This window comes from Lasioglossum baleicum, chromosome 14 (genome assembly GCF_051020765.1).
Source record: "Lasioglossum baleicum chromosome 14, iyLasBale1, whole genome shotgun sequence".
Lineage (NCBI taxonomy): Eukaryota > Metazoa > Arthropoda > Insecta > Hymenoptera > Halictidae > Lasioglossum > Lasioglossum baleicum.
Genome location: NC_134942.1, coordinates 2,837,176 through 2,857,810, shown reverse-complemented (window position 1 = coordinate 2,857,810; position 20,635 = coordinate 2,837,176). Strand labels below are relative to the sequence as shown.

The window sequence follows — 20,635 nt, the reverse complement described above, 5'->3', positions numbered from 1 at the left end:
ATTTCTCGTGGCAGCGGAATCCGTTTATACGTTTAATCAAAAATGCGTTAAAATTCCCCAGATACGTACATTAAACGGAATTGTACACGACTCCAGCCAGCGAACAACGAAATTAATCAACCTCGAAAGTTGTATTTCGAGCTACATCAATTCCCGGCAGCGGCTAATTTCACGTTTACAAAAATGTTAAATTACCCCGTTGAACGAGACCCATTATCGATCACCGGTGGCCGGCGAGGAGATTAAATCAAATCTGATTAAGTAATTACAGAGAGCATCGAACTTTATTTCTATCGGTTTCCGACTCGACTTTCGCCGCCCGTTATCTTCGTTAACGCGACATTAATAATTAGCACCGTCGACGAAGCGAGTCGCCATTTTCACGCCGAGTACTGTTCGCTCGCGTTAAGCCGCTTAATGGCACCGACGCGACGCGGCGCGGCGTGGTGTTCCCTGATTTTTGTTATAGTACTCGGGCAACGGCAACGTCCCTCGACGTCCCTATCGATTCCCTTTGTGCCCACCCTTCTCGTATTTACCTTCTGAACCGATTTAACGCGACGTTCAACTTCCCTGACGAGAACTTCATTCAGCCATTCGCGGGATGCGTCGAACGCTCCGCGGAGTAGAAACCGCCCTTTAGACTCCGTTCGCAGAGAGCGGCGCGGCGGCCACCCACCCGGAAAAATAATATGATAAAAATAATTATTTATCCGGAGAGCGAGATTCTTTCTTTACACTTTACAATTATCATTAAACCTACAAGCACCAGTTATAGGTCTCGGATTTTTTATTTTACAACTATTTAAATTATTATGATTTTTATTCATTATTTGATTTTTATGAGATGATTTCTGCCACTCTTAACACTATGCTTGAGCCCAAATAATTTTAATTTTAATTTTAATACTCGTACTTTGCCGACCTCGCGGTCATTGGCTGACGCCATGAATTTTATGGCTGCGGCGCAACAACATGCGCAGAACAAGTACCTTCTTATTTGGGCCCAAGTATAGATCTACTTTTTCTTTATATTCGATTCAATTCGAAGCCACTCGAATCGGAAACTGTCGAACCAATGAAACTTTGTCCCGCGGCTCCTCGCTGCGCAAAAATGTGAATTGGCATAAATATTCTCCGTTTAACCAGGCGCACCACAAAGGTTGCACGCAAAGTCGCATTAATTATTCGAGGGGAGCAGACCGCGGCCGTAAAGATGTACTCGAAAATAGAGAATCGTTGTCGGATAATCCGGAGATTTAAATGACAATGGAGGGACGCCAGGCGCGGTCTCCGAGCAGCGTTTCGATCGCCTCGATCTCCATTTCGGCTCGCCAGGTTCCTGGTCATTAAATTTCAACCGCGCCGTGCGAGAGCGACCTTAAGCTGGCTACGCGCGATCAATTTCGAATGCGAGACTGGGGTTCAAAGAAGAGGGAGGGGATGGTGGTCCGCGCGGTCATAATCGCGGTTTTAAAATCGCCGAGCGGATTCTTCCGCGGTTCATCTTGAACAAATATCGATGGGGATCGGGCGCGGGTCTTCGAGATTGTCGTTGAACTAGGAGCCCGATCCTTTCAATTATCCTACGGACGAAACGAGAGATCGATAGACCATCGCGAGCTTGTAGAGCGACGTGACCGAGAGACACGTTTCTCCTCAACGATTATATGATATCCGAGAGGTGGAGCCTTGAAACTTTTATCGTGGAAACGCGCGTCTCTCGACAGGCTATACACCTGGGCGGAAGAGGCTCGCAAATTCTTGCAGAATGCGTTTGCTTTATGATCGTTCATTCGGTTACAGGCGGGATTATTCCGCTAGTCTGGGAACACGTCGCTCCGCTGGTTATACAGCCGGTGAAAGAGGCTCGCAAATCTCTGACGAACGTGTTTTACTTTTACATTTTCTCGTATCGGGCCACTGACAAGATTATTTCCCTCGTCTGACCATCGACAGGATTATTCTACTGGTTTTAGCACCTCCAGGATTTTTTCCTCGCTCGCAAAGACAGTTCTGGTTTATTGATTTTATTTTCCCTCTCCCCTGAAAGGAATATTTCGAGTATCCGGTTACCGAAGGGTCTTTCGCACTTTCCTGATCAATGGCAAGGTCCCTCTACCTTCCTGATCCTCCTTGCCGACCCATCGACGGGATGATTCTACTTATCTGACCACGAGCAGGGTCATTCCACTTGTCGGATCGCCGGCGGGGTCATTCTACTTTCCTAATTTCCCTCGTCTGACCATCGAAGTGATTATTCTACTTCTCTCGGCACTGGCACCGATCGCCACTGGTCTCGCCGTTCGTAAAATGATTCTACTGATCAAAGACGGGGATATTCTACTTGTGTGGTATCCAATAGGAATATTTCACTTGTCTGACGACGAGGGGGATTATTGTACTTTGGAACTTGTCAGATTACTGGCCCGGTCGTACTTTCGTAATCTCGCTTGATTATTCAGGCGACTATTCTAATTATCTGGCCACTGGAACGTTGGTCTTAACATTGGAAAAGTTATTCTATTTGTCACAGACAGAGATATTATACTTGTCTGGATTGCAACAGGATTGTACACTTGTCTGTCGACAAAGAGGATTATTTTACTTGTCGGATCACAAGCAGGGTCGTTGGACATTTCTAAACCCTGTCTCTGGTTATTATAGTTGTCTGAGCTTTGGAAAGATTCTTCATACTTGTCTGACAAGTGATAAGATTATTTTGTTTGCTACGGTTGTTAAATTCAGTTAGACATTTTTAAGATATTCTTCTTCGTCGCACCGTGGTGAGAGTCAGTCTACTTGTCTGAAGACTGAGAAAAATTCATGTTACTTGTCTGAAGACTGAAAAAATTCATTCTACTTGTCTGAATATTGAGAAAAATTCATTCTACTTGGCTGAACACTGAAAAAATTCATCCTACGCGCCTGAACACTAAACAAAATTTATTCTACTTGTCTGAACGCAGGAAAAAATTCATTCTACTCGACTGAACGCTGAAAGAAATTTATTCTACTCGACTGAACGCTGAAAGAAGTTCATTCTACTTGTCTGAACACGGGAATAATACATTCTACATTCCCCTAGACACAAACAACGTTATTCTATTCAGCAGATAGCTTAGAAAACTATTTCACTGGTCTGTCTATTGGCAGAACATTTTCGCGTAAAGAGCGTTTCTCTCCACCGGTACCACACCTCGCAAAATTATTCTACCGGTCTGGTCACCGACAGCATTATTCCCCTGACCACGGGACAAGATTATTCTATTTGTCTAGGACTACTGACAGGATTATTTTTCTCGGCGAGCCACCGGTGGATCGTTCTACTTTCCCGACCGCAGTACCGCGACCTGAAAGGGCGAGATTTCTGAAGATGGTGCTCGGTTTTATTGTTCCTTTTATTAGAACGTGGTTTCCAAGCCGGCGAGCAGATCTAAGCGCCGGGCACAATTTCATTTTCCTCCGGCACTCGTAAATTCCGGAATGATCTTTCAGCTCGTACCTAACGTGCGACCTAAAAATTACTACAGTGCCGGGTGTCGGATCCGATGATTCGCCGTGGCGAATAAATCCTTCGTCGATCATCGACGAAATCGTCGGTACCGGCACCTGAGAAATGGGCCAATGGTTGTGGGAAGCAAATTGCTATCTTCTGATTCTTGCGCACTGCATTGATACAGAGATTTCTTTCAGTAGAGAAAGTAAAATGATTTCATTACATTATGTGATTTTAATGAATTACTTCTATTGCCCTTCGCTATCTTTCCCAACTCCCTGCAGAGATTCATCGGGTCGTTCTGTTTGATCAGAAATCGACAAACAATAGGAGACATAATATTTGTACAGATTTTTCTGCAGAGAAATAAGCCATCTGAAGATATTTCCAAACAGTTGATCCTAAGCTTTCTAATTCAATCCGAAGATTACTCAACTTCCAGATGATAGCGTAGCAAATTGACTCGATCGTAAAATATACGAAGGCGAAAAGAAGTATATCCAGATATTTTCTGGACATCATAAAATTAATTGTTAATTATCTTGATAAATAACGAGTGGACTGTGGATCTTTATGCAAAATAAAAACCGTCTGCATTGATTGCAAGACACAGGAGCCAAATCAAAATTTCATTCTTCATTTTATTATCTTGTTAAGGTAAAACTATATACACTAATATATACACTAAAACTAATACACTGGTAGCTTTAAATCTTTTTAATACCTCCACTCTTTTAAATTGTACGTACCCACTATTGTCATAAATGCATAAAATCAGCAGTCTAATAACGAGTATTGTGAAAAACGCTCGAACACGGGTTTGCTTATTTTTGCTCTGGTTTCGCCAGAGAAAAATTTCATTAACAATGACCTCTCGTTGTTAGTGAACCCAAGACTCGCCGACTGCAAGGAAATGCGAATCGTCCGCTTTCCACTGGCGTGCAAAGGTTAAAAGTGAGACTATGGTTTCACGGCACGAAACGGAACGAACTTTCCCCCGTGAACCCAATAATTCCTGCACGACAGAGGGACACCAGCACTTAGAATCGGGGAGAACGGAGACAAACGCTGAGACATACAGCCTAATACTGCTGGGTCGAGATTTAGAAAGTCCGGACGGGTATTAGAGTAAAATTGAATGCGTCTGTCACGCTTGGGGCAAACGCGAGATTAAGGAGAGGGCGCGGCGAGTTATCCGCGGATGATCTGCCGCGAGAGAAAGAAGTATCCGCGATTATCTGCGAAACGGGAGGATAGATCGGCAAACCACGAGAGTTAGAGGAACCTCCTTACAGCCGTAATTGAGGATTCGCAAGCTACTCTGGGACCGCGATAAGGGATATATGGCCGAGGCGTGAGGCAATATCGGGCCGAGTCTTATCGCTCGGCCTCTTGGATTCCATATTCTCAGAAAAGTAACAGCCCTGCGTGTCCTTAAACGATCCTGCGCGCTCGTTATAAGCCTCTTTTATCAAAATTAAATTTGGCTCCCTATGGACTCATCCATTCACGATGGATCCTATTACAAGCCGGCAGCGTGAGGGACGAGCAGCTCGTCGCGGAATTTCATTTTGCGAAATAATTATTTCCGAAGGACACTTTATGTTTGGCCTGGCCGTATACTACCCGACTGCCCTCGTTGGAATATTTCGATCCTTTTATCGAGCACTATCTCTCATGCATCGCACAAAGTGGAGATACTTGACCCTGTTAATGGCGTCGGGTCCGCGCCGACCCAATCGCCATTCTGTTACGTTAATGCGCCGGCTCGAGCGCCTTTTTCTAGACAACTTTGTGTCCTCGATTCTTCAGCTACGAACGGTGAACGCGCGCGAAAGTAGTTGCACAGCTGGTCACAGTCCGTCGTACACTCGTGCGTTCGATCTCGCAGTTTCCGAGCAGAAACTGGATTTTTATGCTTAACAGTTGCCTACTGTCATGTGTTCGATAGATTTTTAATGCAATTACTGATGGCAAGAATAATTTCGGTCGTGTCGGTATTGATAAATAAATTTGATTCACTAAAGTAAGGTGGCAGCAATTAAAAAAACAGTCAAAAGATTGAAAGGCTGTGAGACCTACTGTCAGACGTTTGCCAGATCTTTAATACAATTATTGATGGCAGGAATAATTTCAATCGTGTATTGATAAATAAATTTTATTAATTGGAAAAGTGAGTGGCAGCAATTAAAAATAGTAAAAAGATTGAAAGGCTGTGAGACCTACTGTCAGACGTTTGCCAGATCTTTAATACAATTATTGATGACAAGAATAATTTCAATCGTGTATTGATAAATAAATTTTATTAATTGGAAAAGTGAGTGGCAGCAATTAAAAATAGTAAAAAGATTGAAAGGCTGTGAGACCTACTGTCAGACGTTTGCCAGATCTTTAATACAATTATTGATGGCAGGAATAATTTCAATCGTGTATTGATAAATAAATTTTATTAATTGGAAAAGTGAGTGGCAGCAATTAAAAATAGTAAAAAGATTAAAACTGTTTGCAAGGCTTCCAATCTTCTAATATTATTATATAATTTTTATTTTGCATAAAATTCTCAACTGAGAAATCACTTCGAAGAGACTTTTAGTAGAGAGAATTCGAATAAAGAGAAAGCGATAAAAATTGTCTGTTATCGTTATTGGATCTCCACTGTGAATACAGAGTAACAATAAGGAGTGAACTCCTTTCACTTCGAGCAGACTATTGATGATGATGTAGATCTGACGTGCACTGTTGCGAAAGAAACTGAAAGGCGACGGGTTAAGCAACGTGTAATGGTTATATGCTTACAGATGCTTCGATATAATTCGACGGTTTTACGTGAAACTGGAAATCGAGTTTTGATGCAAATCGTACATATTTATCTAAGCAAATAATCCACTGCTTCCGAATATTTATTCACTTTCTATTTACAATACTAGTACATTGCAATTCCAGTTTTCTATAAGTTTGAGCGATCAATACTGGTATCAATGTTCTTAAAGAATATTACAATGATGCATGCATGATCGTAATCATGAGTTACTGAATGAATATAAATGGAATGTATGTCTCGATCTAATAACTTGCTTACCGATTTCTAAGAATGCATATCCTACAAGCAAACTGCAACCAAGAGGGAACGATTCAGTGCGGAAAACTGTATCAAAAAGACCTGAAACAATTTCTCCATCCGAGCGTTCGTTTCGGAGATAATCGACTTCGAAAGTTCATTCGACGCGCACGCATTAGTACACGGAAGAAGTAGTTACGGTAAGTTATGAACAGACACGTCGTCGCTTCCTATTCATTACCACGCGTAACGGAGGGATCTTCGACTTCGATTATCTTGGAAACAAAGGGTCCTACAGAAACACTTCTCTCTACGTTTGCGACTCAGTTTTCCCGGTAGATTCACCCCGTATCCTCACATTTGGCAAAGTGAAATCGTACGCTTAAAAAATCGTGAAAACGTCGCGTATGTTAAAGGATTTTTGACTTGGATTATTTCGAAAATGAAGCATCATGTGAAGATATTTCTCTGCACATTTTTTACTCCGTTTTCCCTGCAGATTCGCTCTGTATCCTCGCATTTTGGAAATCCAGTTTGTAATTCGCAAGAAAGCGTGAAGAAAGCCGAGTAATCATCGCTTAGTTACAAGCACATAGAGACCGTGTATAATCCTGTTTCCAGGTGTCGATCGACAGGAATTCGGCAGATGTGCCCGGGTAACACGGAACGAGTGCCACTAATGCTAATTAATCTCATCGCTCTCAACGATTGCCAGGTATTACCCCGAAAGGGACCGGTGTCTTGTCCTCTATTTTAATACGTTAGGGGACGACTTAAAAAGTCTTAAAAGGGACCCGAGGAAAAGTGGCCCGGTTGTCTACGGTGCCGTCGAGTGGACTTAATTCACGGTGGCGGGCGGCGGGTGCGGCAAGGACAAAACATAGAGAGCCTGTGGATGAAATAGAACGAGAGACGACGCACCCGACGTAATTTCATTTATCTGAATTGATGAAACTACGCTCCACCTGGTCTCCTTTTCCCTCGGTCTCCTTTTCTCTCTCTCTCTCCCTCTTCGAATACCTCAAGAAAATCGTCGGTTAACCGGTCGATACGAGCGTCGACGGACGTGGCCCTTCTCTCTCCCCTCTCTCCTCTCCGCTCTCCTCTCGTCGCCGCCTTTAAAGTGGTTCCGACCATTTTTTCTGATTTACGCGAGCGCCGGTCGTCAGGATTTATTGGGCCGTCGCATAAAACCGTAACGGGATTCGAATACGGAGGAAAAGGAGACATAAACTTTCGGCCGAACAATTACTTTGTTACCAGGGTATAACGAAAAATGGACGGGAGTTTAGGGGGGGGGGCGAACGCCTAACCCCGGATAACAGGTGCAACGACACCGTATCGTAGTTCCCCGCAGCTGAGACCCGCTGGAACCGCGGTGCTTAATTTTCCGGGTTTTTAAGACGCTTCCGGATTTTTCGGAATTGTATACGCTCCGCATCCGCGTGCGTCAGAATTCTCGGCTATTGTCGAGGCTTCCATTTTTAAATTAATTAGAACGGGCGAATGTTTAGATAGCATCGTTGGACGGGAAACTCGAGCGGAAAGCTCGCGGATGGATCATTGAAAAATTCATTCCAGGTTAATAGACCCTTTCATAATTGAATAAGAAGACAATCCGTGTAAGCCTCCAATCTTCTCTTTCGTCAATTTGTTGGAATGATTTCATTATTGTAGTCTTGATGCTCGGGAACTTGCACCGATTGGTTTCCGAGTCCCTTAATTGTGTCTGAAAGAAGCTTAATTAGACCGCGGATCTCTCAGCAAAATTAAAAATGCTCTGCGTCCACTGCAAGAAATGGGAATGGAATGGAAGTTTATTATTTAATAATTTTGACATGTGGGGGAATAATGTAACGACATTCTGAAATTTTTCTGATGTTGCTGTCGTTCAGTCTGCTCGTCTACTAATTTTTGTCAAAAGATAGCATGCAGGCACACTGTGCCAGTTTCTATAAATATGAAACACAAGATTATGTTTCAGCACCGCGGGACTCAATATTAGCTTTCGGGAACGGTTATATAAATAATTTGCGTGGGCGTTAGCGTCGTTTCTGCCGATCATAAATGGCTAATGCGACGAGGAGTCGGTCAATGTAAAAGAAACGAGGCACACCATCAAACAGTATTGATTCGCAGTTCGTCTTTTTACTCGGAGAGGGCACGGCCGTTTCTCTCCATTAATTATTTATTCCGCGCCGTATATTTTATTCTACGAATTTACTGCCCGAAGAATGGCTCCGTTCGTACAATGCATCCGGCAAAAACTAAGAAATATTCAACAACGGTACAATTCTGCGTTCCCTTCTTGGAAAAGGAAGAAGGACGCTAAGAGGGGTGGGGTCAAAGGGGAGAAAGTAAGTAGTAATCCGCGAGATACGCGGGCACATCATTATAAACGAACGCGCGGAGTCGACCGTAATTACGGAATTTTAATTGGACTCGCGGAATTGTAGAAATTATGACCCAACCCTCCGCGATTCTACGAGACCGCTACAAACGAATTTCATTAAAATATTCTCAATTACGTAATAATTATATAGTTACCCGCTTCCGCGTTCGAGTGCCATTAATTCCATATCCGGGTATCGCGGACGAGGATTTCAGGTATTCACACCTTGACAAACTCGAGTGTGAGACGTCGAAACAGAAAATCGGATATTGACACTCGTAATACTCAATTGGATTCTCTCAAACTCTATATTGAATACCAGACACTCAAAATTGAATTTCGGGTACTTAAAATCCTAATCCGGGTGCTCACGTTCAGGTAGATCAAAGCTGAAATTCAGGCACTTCGTATAATTCAAATTTTAACTTGAAACAATCCAAGTCTACGAGCATCCAGAATGTTATATTCCATCGCTATTTTGAGCTTCGAGTACTTCAGAATGTTTAATTCGGGTATGCAGATGTTGTGATGCTCAAATATGGGACATCGTTCGTCGGATTTAGGTACTTGAAAGTCCAAAGTTTCAAATTCAAGTGTGACGCAATTCGAATTAATACATTGTAGCGCTATACAACTTTATCCAACGCCGAAACTAGGAAACTTGAATGTTCCACATTATTCTCGAATTCAGGTACTTCAAAACGAACACTCAAATGGGCTGAATGTCCGTCTTCAAGCTGCCTTGAAGTCGCATCAAACGAATTACTGCGACCAAACATCCCGACCGTCTAGAATGGAAATTTTAATTTTCCGCGGGCCGCAGCGTCGAAAGATTGCACGATTCGCCGGTGTCTTTCCGCGTCGAAATGACAGAGAATATGAGGAAACGTCGAAAAGGAGTTATTCGCCGCTTTCTAAGGCTCTTACGTCACGTTCCATCTTCCTGAGCCGCGAATGTTACACCGGTGAAACATTTTATCAGTCCTCCGCGTATGTTATCACTTGGGGAATACGCTCTCGCATAATCGCGTCGGCGAAACCGGCCGGCAGCCGTGCGAAATATCGAATTTCCGAGTTCACGCGGCGGGTTCTTTGTCGGATAAGGGTGTACGGAGCGAAAGGGAAAGGGTCTCGACGAAAATCTTGGTTCACGGACGAGCGACTCGGACACGTATCGCCGTGAGACTGCCGTATTAAGAACAGATAAGTAGGTGCTTCGGTATTCGGGTCCCGGGTAAGAGAAAGGATGCAATTAAGTACCCGCACCTATCTTCCTCTCAGTCAGTGAAAGCCAGCCAAGCGAATGAAGATGCGGAGAGATGCGCTCACCCTTTCGGAGATTAATGCCCCTTTCACGCCGGAGCGAACCAGGTCATTCAACTGGCGCATTGTGCAAGTTTCGGTGCAAGTGTTCCACAGCCTGCCTGACCCCCCCCCCCCCCCCCGCGTCCCACTGCCGCCGTTGCAATTGGTAATTGGTTTCGAATGCGTCCTAGCCGCCGATACTAACGGCCACCGTGCCGCGTCTGTACCGTCGAAAATCATAACCGATCCGTGACCGAGTTAAAAGAGATTCTACTGGCCGAACGAATCTCTGTAGAAACTAAGGGATTCGCTTCAGCCGCCTGCACAATGGAATTGCCGGAATTAATTGGGAAATCTTTGTTCCAGTAATACGGAAATTCGTGCCGCGACACTGGATTCAAAGCAGGTCTTTGGCTGACGTGTTCACAGATGTTCACGGATATTCACGAATGTTCACGGATATGCATGGATCTTATTCTATGTAGTTCATAGTTCTATGTTTTACATCATGCATGGGCAAATTTTTGCTCGATCGGAGGCATTTTCAAGGGATACCCCCACTTCTCCCGGCCGCGCGTCTCGCTACACGTAGCGGTCGTAGTGCCGTAAAGTACAACATAGAACTATGAACTACATAGAAGAAAGTCAAAACAGCGGAAGCGGGCGATCGGTGTGCCGCAGCGGTGCGGTCTAGTGTGCGCCTACCTTTATGCACCGCGCGATGCGCTATAGAAATGCATATTTCTACTGAATGTGTGGTGGAGTTGATCCAAACATTGTCGTGTAATGAAATCAATATAAATTAATTGTTTCTTCGGTTTTGTATCACATTGTTTTCATTAATTTTTGTATTTCATTGTATCTATTCAGTTTTATATTTAATTGCATTTATTAAGTTTTGTATTTTATTACATTTATTCAGTTTTGTATTTTATTGTATTTATTCGTTTTGTGTGGGTTCGTTGTATTTATTCATTTTATGTTGGTTCGTGTGTTTATTGATTTTATGTGGGTTCATTGTATTTATTCATTTTGTGTGGGTTCATTATATTTATTGATTTCATGTTGGTTCATTGTGTTTATTGATTTTATGTGGGTTCATTGTATTTATTCATTTTGTGTGGGTTCATTGTATTTATTCATTTTATGTTGGTTCATTGTGTTTATTGATTTTATGTGGGTTCATTGTATTTATTCATTTTGTGTGGGTTCATTGTATTTATTCATTTTTGTATTTCATTGTATCTCCATTAATATTTGTAGTTCATTGTATTCATAGATTTTGTGTGGATGTTTGGTGTAGATGTGCAAAAGGCGAACCATTCGGATCTCCTTGTCGGCTACATGGGCGAGGGAGATTCTCTCGAGATTGATGAGCTCCTCGAGATTATTTATGTTAATACTAAAAATTCCATGCTCATCGCTCCGAGGCCGATACGTGCGAGCAGTTCTATTCCCATGGATATCAGCCTCGAATACGGCGCGTGTCGGTGAAAGTAGCAAAATTGATCGACACGCAGCACGCACCTTTCACGTTGCGATTTTTCTTGCGACGAATGAAGACGCTACGAAACGTTTAATAATGCGGTTACGGAGCCGGGGAGTTTAGATAGCGGCACGTCTGAGCAGAAAGTTTCGAATATATCTGAAATATTTATACCCGACTGCCTGTGTAGAAGACGTTCTGTGCCTGATTGTTTAAGCCTGGAATTCCGGAGAAAATTCCGAATTAAATAGTGCAGAATTGAAGGTACTCGTGCGACCCAAGGTACTCGGACACAGAAACACGCAGCCCTTTGAAACCGAGTTTAATCACTCGATATCTCGTCCGCATCTAGAAAGGCGATCCAAGGTAGCTAGGATATCGCGCGGGCGCGTTGCACAATTCGTAATGACATTGGCGAACAAGTTTAACGCGTTGTTCCGGGAACCGGTTGTGTTCATCAGGGTCGAATTCGCGGATTGGGCAACACACACACACACTACACACAAAGGTTGTCTTCTCGCGGCGTGAAAGTTGCCAAGGTCTGGGATGCGTCCACAGTGTTCTGTGGGAGTCGATCCGTCGAGGAACTTGCATGCTATCGCGCACACCCGTGCATTGTTCCTTCGCGACAATGTGCAGAATGAAATGTGCAGAATGAAAGAGCACAGAGAAAACTTCAGCGACTCCCGGCGGCACGCGATTGTAAGCCATTCGTTATAGACATACATGCATACAGACACAGACAGACCGCACACGTACACCACCAGCTCACACACGTGCAAACTTAATCTTGCAATCGATGGCTGAGATTAGCGATTCTTCCTCTCCTGAATTTATTATCGGGCATTCATCTCCAGGCTGCGGATCTTTATGCATTTGTAGTCCATAAAAATCGGAAAGAAATTAACGACTCGCGAAATACCGTTGGAACGCGGCTTTATCATCTCCAGTTTACCATAACTATCAATGGAGGAAGCTGCAGTTCAAACAAAACTGTGAAATTGTTGTTTATTAACTATTTTTTCTGCAAACAATGAATATGTACATATTCCGAGAAGCCTATAGAATAGATGCAATGCAAAAAGAAGTTAATTTCTTGATTAACTTGCGAATGTAACAAGGAAAAACAAAAAATCGACTGAAATACACCAACAAAAAGTATTCGTACAGTTTCGAACTTTTTACAATTTGAGAAAGAAAACGTAATGTAAATTAACGTGACATTAAAAAATTATTGATCAACATTTGGTCGGATAGCCTTTGGCCTTTATAACCGCTGCAATTCTTCTCGGCATTGAATTTACTAAATTTTGAGGTCACGTGTTGTGGGATCTTGTTCCACTTTTGAAGAAATTTCATGTTTTCTGATCTGTCGGTCTAAATAATCCCACAGGTGTTCTACAAAATTGATATCGGGAGATTGTAGCGAAGTTTTCAGATACGCCGGTGTGTTATGTAGTATCCACATTCTGGTATTACACGCAGTCTGCTTCGGATCATTATCGTGCATGAAAACGAAATCATCTTTAATTCAGTCGATTTTTTGTTTTTCCTTATTACATTCGCAAGTTAATCAAGAAATTAACTTTTTCTTTGCATTGTATCTGTTCTATAGACTTCTCGGAATATGTACATATTCATTGTTTACAGAAGAAATAGTTAACAAACAACAATTTCACAGTTTTGTTTGAAATTTATCAGTGCACGCATACTTTTTCTATCCGTGCGAATTTTCCTGATTTTTCATTCAGATATTTGGACATTTTCTATTGCTTTTTGCTTGCTTCTTTGGTAGCTTAGAACAAATACTAAATGCTTCCATGATGAATCGGTGAACGTAAATTATTGGTGCTATGCTCATTGTAAGAAGCAATTAGTTCCAATGAAGTTTCACGCGCTTCATACATCGATGCGAGTATTGTTAAATAGCTGTGTTTCTATTACTACGCATGCTGCTGCGGAATGTCGAATCGGTTAATTAGCAATAGCGAATTGGTTCCGGATCATGTTCTAATTCCACCGAACTCGGCAATTATTAATTGCGAACGATGAGCAATTGATACAAATGCCGACTATTTGATTGCCCGCATTGTGTGATCATAGGTCGGAAGTTACTAAAGACGTAATCACATGTGATTGTCGTGCGATTATCGTTCGCGGCGGAGACAGCTGGCATTCTGCGGTGCTGCTTGCGAAAAATGTTAACAGTCGTGTGTTACATCATTTTCATACGTGTCGTAGCCTTTCCCTTAACCCTTTGCACTCGAATGGCGAGTCTGAGGCGCCACTAAAAATTGCCACACCATTATTCAAAACAGTTTCAACATTATTAAATTTGTCTGTATTCTATAAATTGTAAAAAGCTCAACTGTTATATAAGAAAACAGGTTCAATTTGATGTGCACAATGTAAAAAAGATCACATAGAACAAAAATGATCTGGGTTGAAACAAATATCTTGATTTTAGAATTCAAATTGTTTTGAGTGCAAAGGGTTAATTCTTCTTAACACGTCTATAGCAGCTTATCCTTTCGGTGCTCGTCTCCAGTATTAAAATATTTTATTCAACGCCACCAGTACCTCCATTATAAAATATCGAAAGAATTTAGCGAGAGCCACAGACTCTCGAAATATTATGTGATACGACTAGACTGCGGATTTTTATGCATGCACGAAGAAATTAACTGGGTGAAATGAATTTTCGTTCGACTACTGCTTTCCACAATCGATGCAGAATATTTTTATTTCAGTCTAGTTATGAATTTCGACAAGAAAATGTATAAATTTCACTTGGCCAACTACGAATAAATTTCAAACTTCAACTCGAAAAAAGTCGTGTTAAATTCTGTGGGATTTTATACTCATTTTTTTAAGATTTACAGAAGCCATAAGTGCATGAAGATCAACATTCTGGTTATGAGTTTAGACAACCAAGTGTATAAAATCGACTGTGGGCCAACTTCGAGTAACTTCAGCTCTAAAGAATCGTACAGCAATTTTCGAGTGATTTTAAAAAGCTTCCATCTCCAATTCTACTGTCGATTCAGCCATGAAAAAAGTTATCTTACGTCGGATACGAATATGAAGAGTACAATACACAGTTTGAAGAAGGTTGACAGGAATTTCGTTTAAGTTCTCCTTGTTTCCCCAATTCTTTCTGCTGATTTCGGTAAAAAAAACGCTTGGAAAATTCTCGCGGATTTTTCAAAAAAATGTTGGAAGATGTATTTCGTCATTGGTGACGGGAAAGTTAGTTCCCCGGGCTGATGGAAGGTTAAAATTTCGATCTTTGGTGCACCTTCAGCTGCGCGGCTCGCGAATCGAAGAGGATAGCATTCGCGATCGGGTGTCACACGGTTTTTCGTTCGGCAAGTGGCTTTCTGTAAACGCGACCGTGTTTTTACGGCATTGTAAATCGAAACGTCAATAGCGTGCGAACGTGTCTCGCAGCCGGAGACACGGGTTCCACACAGCGTCATTATTAATTGAGTTTACACAAAACCGATGCTGTCCACACGCGCGCACGCAGACAAAATGCAAACATACTCGCGCGAACACCTTCGCGTGTACAGTGGCGTTCACCTACCTCCGAGCGTATACGTGTCGCAGGAATGCGCAATGTTTCATGTGAAGCGCGCGTATTTTCGCTGTTCACGTTTACGGCTTGTTTCCATGTAATCGTTTTATCGGATTTGTGTCAAGGGTATGAAAAGCATGGAAACCTGGAACCGGACCACCCGGCTATCATTTATTAACGAAACGTAATCGGGTTGTTTAAAACGCGACAGTGCCGCGCGATTCGCCGTGCAATTAGGACTGTTTAATTAATGAGGCCAGTTAGGGGCCTACATACGAAGACTGGAGTGCAACAATGTGCAAAGACTGTTCGAGGAAGTTCGTCACTTTTTAGTGGACACTGCCGCAACTGGATGATTATAGTGCGACCGTGAAGATGCACTGAAATGCATTCAGAGGATAATTTGAAGAAAGCAAACGTGATTAGAACTGCAATGGAAAAATTTATTGTTAACGTTTTCGATTGGATACCGTGGAAAATGCACCCATTCAAAAATTTATTCCATTAACTGCAATTGCGGAGATGCACAAAAATGCGGGCAGAGGAACATTCGAAGAAAATGAACGTGATTAGAACTGCAACGGAAAAATGCATTGTAAACGTATTCGATCGGATACCGTGGAAAATGCACCCATTCAAAAATTCAATGAAGCAAATACAACGACAGAATGATCCATCAACTGCAATTGCGGAGATGCACAAAAATGCATGCAGAGGAAAATTCGAAGAAAATAAACGTGATTAGAACTGCAACGGAAAAATGCATTGCAAATGTACTGAATTGGGTGCAAAAATTCACTGAAGTAAATAAATTGACTGCAACTGTGGGTGGAGAATTCGAAGAAAATAAACGTGATCAGACTTGCATCGGGAAAATGCAATAGACGATGCATTCATCAGAAAATTCGCGCTACAACTGAGGTAAACGCAGCAACACAAGCCAATGATGTATCAACTGCAACAATGGCGATGCAGAGAAATGCATAGAAAGAAAAATATAGGTGACTGCAATGGACAAGAATACATTCATCGAAAGATCCGCCGCAGCTTTCTGCAGAAAAGAGAAAATCGTAAACACCGAGCTAAGGATTGAATATACGAGTCTAACCGTTGTTTAATGGATAAATCCGAAAGACCGACTGCTCGGAGAAGCTATCTGTTGGAACACGTACTTTAAGGATGTCGTGCAACCATACGAGAGCAGAAGAAAGACCACCAAAAAGCGCGGAGAAGTATCTGGGCTGTAGTTTTCCAAGGTTTTTCGGTCTGTGGTGGTCTTACCGAGGTTTCTCTTGTTCTGGTAAATTGTTTACAAAATCAGCCAACTCGGTCGAGCGTGCTTTGAATAATTCGAAATGATTTCAACGTCTGGAAACTGTGGCGTGAAACAATTTCAAACATGCGAATCTTAGTAACCTTTCGGAACGACTGTTCAACATGAAAACGTTGGACGCGCTCACGAAGAAAATTATGGTGAAACAAAAATGTTCTACATCGCAATAAATGCAACAGAATAAAGGAAAAGAATGAAAAATAAAATGGAGAGCTGCTCGAGGAGTGCTTTGTCTTCGTCTCCTCGAGCATAAGATTAATGCACGCAGACGCAAAGGCGGTCGTAAACAGCGAGCTCACGAACGGCCGGGGCATTAAACAAATAAACAAGAAAGATGTAAAACAAGTTTGGAGAAGAAGAGAGGGATCCCGTGTAACACGCGCGAAAACTTGCTCATACCATCGACGGAAAAAAGTCGAAGGGAAAGACAATATACACAGGCGTAATGAATGGCCGCGTTACGCTAACGGACTGAAAAAGTGATGCTACGAGAATCCTGCGCTCTCCTCTCCCCCCTCTCTCTCTCTCTCTCTCTCTGCCTCTCTCGATGGAGAGGTAAGAACGAAAGTCGGAGGAGCATTCACGATAAAACTCGAGATAAAAACTTAAGCCGCGATTCATCGCAGGAGGATTTAAGCAGGCGTTACGGAGAACGCTCGACGATTCCTGTTTCCGTGGTTTTCAACTTTCGAATAACTCGCGGAGATTAGGGGCGTGAGACTCAAAGCGAAATGAATAATTAAGCTCCCAAATTAATCCAAGTGGCTCCCTGCACACCCGACCGTCCTCTCCTCTCTTGACGAACAGAGATAAGCCTCCATTCCCTCTTCTATACGCTTCAGCAACCAACGAGTGTCTTATGGTTTTTGATTTCGGAGCCGAGATGTACACGGTTGTTCCTGGATAATTTGAATCTCGTCGCTCGCCACCGTGTACCAACTGCGGAGATTGAAATGTAAATGCTTCGTTCGGGATGCCGGAATAATTACCGTACAATTAAGGGATTGTCTTCCGACTGCACTTCCGGTAACGAGAAAACTGCAAAAGTTAGGCTGTTTCGGGGAAGATTGGCTGATACATTATGGGCGGAACGCTGCCGGCTATTGGAACTTCGAGTTTCCCTGGACGCATATTCATTTCGTTATTCAGCAGCTTCGGAACACAAATTCAAGTGCCTCGTGATTCGTAACTGAATGCTTTGTACAAATTCTCTAGAATTGGAATTCAAAAACCGCCATGTTCAAGAACAAGTGCTCCAGCATTCAAGTTTTCAAGTTCAAGTGCTTCAGAATTCAAGTTTTCAAGTTCAAGTTCTTCAGAATTCAAGTTTTCAAGTTCAAGTTCTTCAGAATTCAAGTTTTCAAGTTCAAGTTCTTCAGAATTCAAGTTTCAAAGTTCAAGTCCTGCAGAATTTAAGTTTTCAAGTTCAACAGCTTCAGAACTCATGTGCATCGGAATTCAAATTAGAATGTGAATCCAGATACTCTAGAATCCAAGGTCTGGTACTTGAAAATTTTAATTTTGGCATCTCAGGCATTAAAGTTAGGTACTCTATAATTCTAGTGTACTCCACAATTGAAGTATTTCCTCAAAATCAGAGGTACTCCACAGATCAAATGCATATTTTACACACTCGACCACTTCATTCTTCACAATCCAAATATTCGATTATTTCATCAATACACATTGAAAAAATTCGATTGCGACACACAAGGACTCGAATATTAAAAGCTCAGAGAAGTATACAATTCTTCTGAGCGGAACGGATCAAAAATGAAATTCACAATAACTGAAGCACCCAATTCAAATGAGTCAATACAGATCCCAGATAATTGCGAAGGTAAACACAACGACCGAGGACAAAGTTTCCCCGAGCCACAGCAATCACGAAATAACGGTCAAGGAGGAAGTAAGAGAAAATTACAGTTGATTGCCTTCGCGGCAGCGGCCGGAAACTTGTACAAAACGGACCGCGGAACAAAGAATAGTTGCGCCACGATCTCTGTCGCATCGAAAAACTCACCGGGGAAAACGCGATTCACCTGTGGGAACTCGCGTTCCAACGAAGTTCATCCTACAGACGATCAGAACCATTTTCACGGACCTTTGTACGCTACACACGGACAAATCGGAGCAAACTGAAACAGGTTTTACGGGAATCGTCGAACATCAAACGGTGTTGTTTCGCAAAAATAGATTCATTCGAAGCTTGAAATCACACCTTCCATACAATTGGTTACATGGAGCTTTATACGACTGCAACATGAATAAATTATTAATAGAAAATAAATATTTGCTAGCGTAGTCGACGCCTTTGTTAATGCTCGAAACACTAAATTTAAAGCATTGAGATTAATAAGTACACTATGCGAGTAATTAAAAGTTGATCATTTTCTTCTTCGAAATGTTTGTACATGTTATGAAACAGAGAAGAAACTGAACACGTTTTTACTCGAAAATGGTACAAAAAGAACCGTCTCTAAACTCGTTGAAAAATTTGTTGGGGATGGAACATACTATGAATTCGAACTCTTTCCAACAGGCTGTTGCAAATGGATGTACGATTCTTTTTGGCCGAGTTATCGAGCTTTTATCAACAGATACAGTGACTCCCATTAATATTCGGACGCTCTAAAAAACGCGATAATCTTTTTAATATTGGTCTATACGATTCAAACTTTTTTCGGAAGCTAGAGCACTTAGAGCACTACAGGATGTGAAAAGAAATTTTTTCGAAAATTGCAATTGGTCGGAATTGTAGAGAAAATACTAATAGATCCATTTTACAACTTTTTTATGCAGGCCTATACTGAAAATTTAAAAAATACATTTTGTAGATCTGTTTCAATTAAACATATCCTGATAATTTCGTCAAAATCGGACGACGTTGCAATGAGCTACAAGCGTTTAAAGATGGTAACAAATTGCAAATTTTCACGATTTTCGAATTCTTACATCTTTCAATGACTGTCATTTTTCCCCGCATCAACCGATTTCGATGAAACTTTCACAATGCATATTACCCACACAGATCTACAAAACATGTTTTTCAAAATTTCAATATAGGCTCGCATAAAAAAGTTGTAAAATGCAACATTTAGTATTTCCTCTGCAATTCCGGTCAAATGCAATTTTTGAAAAAATTTCTTGTCACATCCTGTAGTAAACTAATTGCTCTAGCTTTCCAAAAAAGTTCAAATTGCATAGTCCATATTATCGCATAGTCCGAATATTAGTGGGAGTCACTGTATGCTGCCATCTTTCCATTAGCGAACGAATTCCTCATTTTTTATTGATAAAAATGTAAAAAAAACATCGGTGACTAAATTTGAAAACGTCGTTGTGAAGAGGGAAGCTTCGATCTATAAATCCGCGGTGTGTTCGTTTACGAGAAAAATTTTCCAACGATTCTGCGGACGTTTCAATTCGCAACGAAAGGAATTATATCCAAGAGAAGATGTGTCTCTGTTAGAGGTTTTAATATTCAGACTGAACGAAGGTTCGACGTCGCGCGCATTTGTTTTCGAAATTGGAAGAGTTTAGGTGCCGACAAATTTCGGGAAACTGTAAATTCGCGTGGCAATAATTCGCAGGAGCGTGTGCTTACAGTCCCGGGATCGAGGAGCGACTATAAATCGGGAGAAGCGAAGACGCGAGTCGATGGATCGTTCGAGCAGCGATAAGAATGATTGTCGTTCGTGTGGCAGATCGATGTGTGACCTTTCGGAGAAGGAAAACAGTCGGTGATCGAAGCGCATTGGCGCAAGAAAATGCTCATTCAAATTCACCGGTAAATTGGAAACTTATCCGGACTAATTTGCGTAGTTAGCTGGTGGCTCGCTGGCTACATCGTGCAATGAGCCGCGTTCGCCTCGGGAACACGTTGCAAACCTGTTTCGAAACGCACGCTCGCTTGGCCCGAATTCTCGCGAGGAATGCCCGTCGTCGCGGTAAGTCCTAGCCGAAATAATAATAACAACGCCAG

At 42.1% G+C, this 20,635-nt stretch overlaps 1 protein-coding gene across 16 annotated transcripts in view; it reads right to left on the bottom strand.

Annotated features, from left to right (window-relative positions):
• The window catches only part of LOC143215783 (venom dipeptidyl peptidase 4), a 357,851-nt gene that overhangs the window by 297,343 nt on the left and 39,873 nt on the right, over nucleotides 1–20,635 (bottom strand). The gene's annotated exons all lie outside the window — the stretch shown is intronic.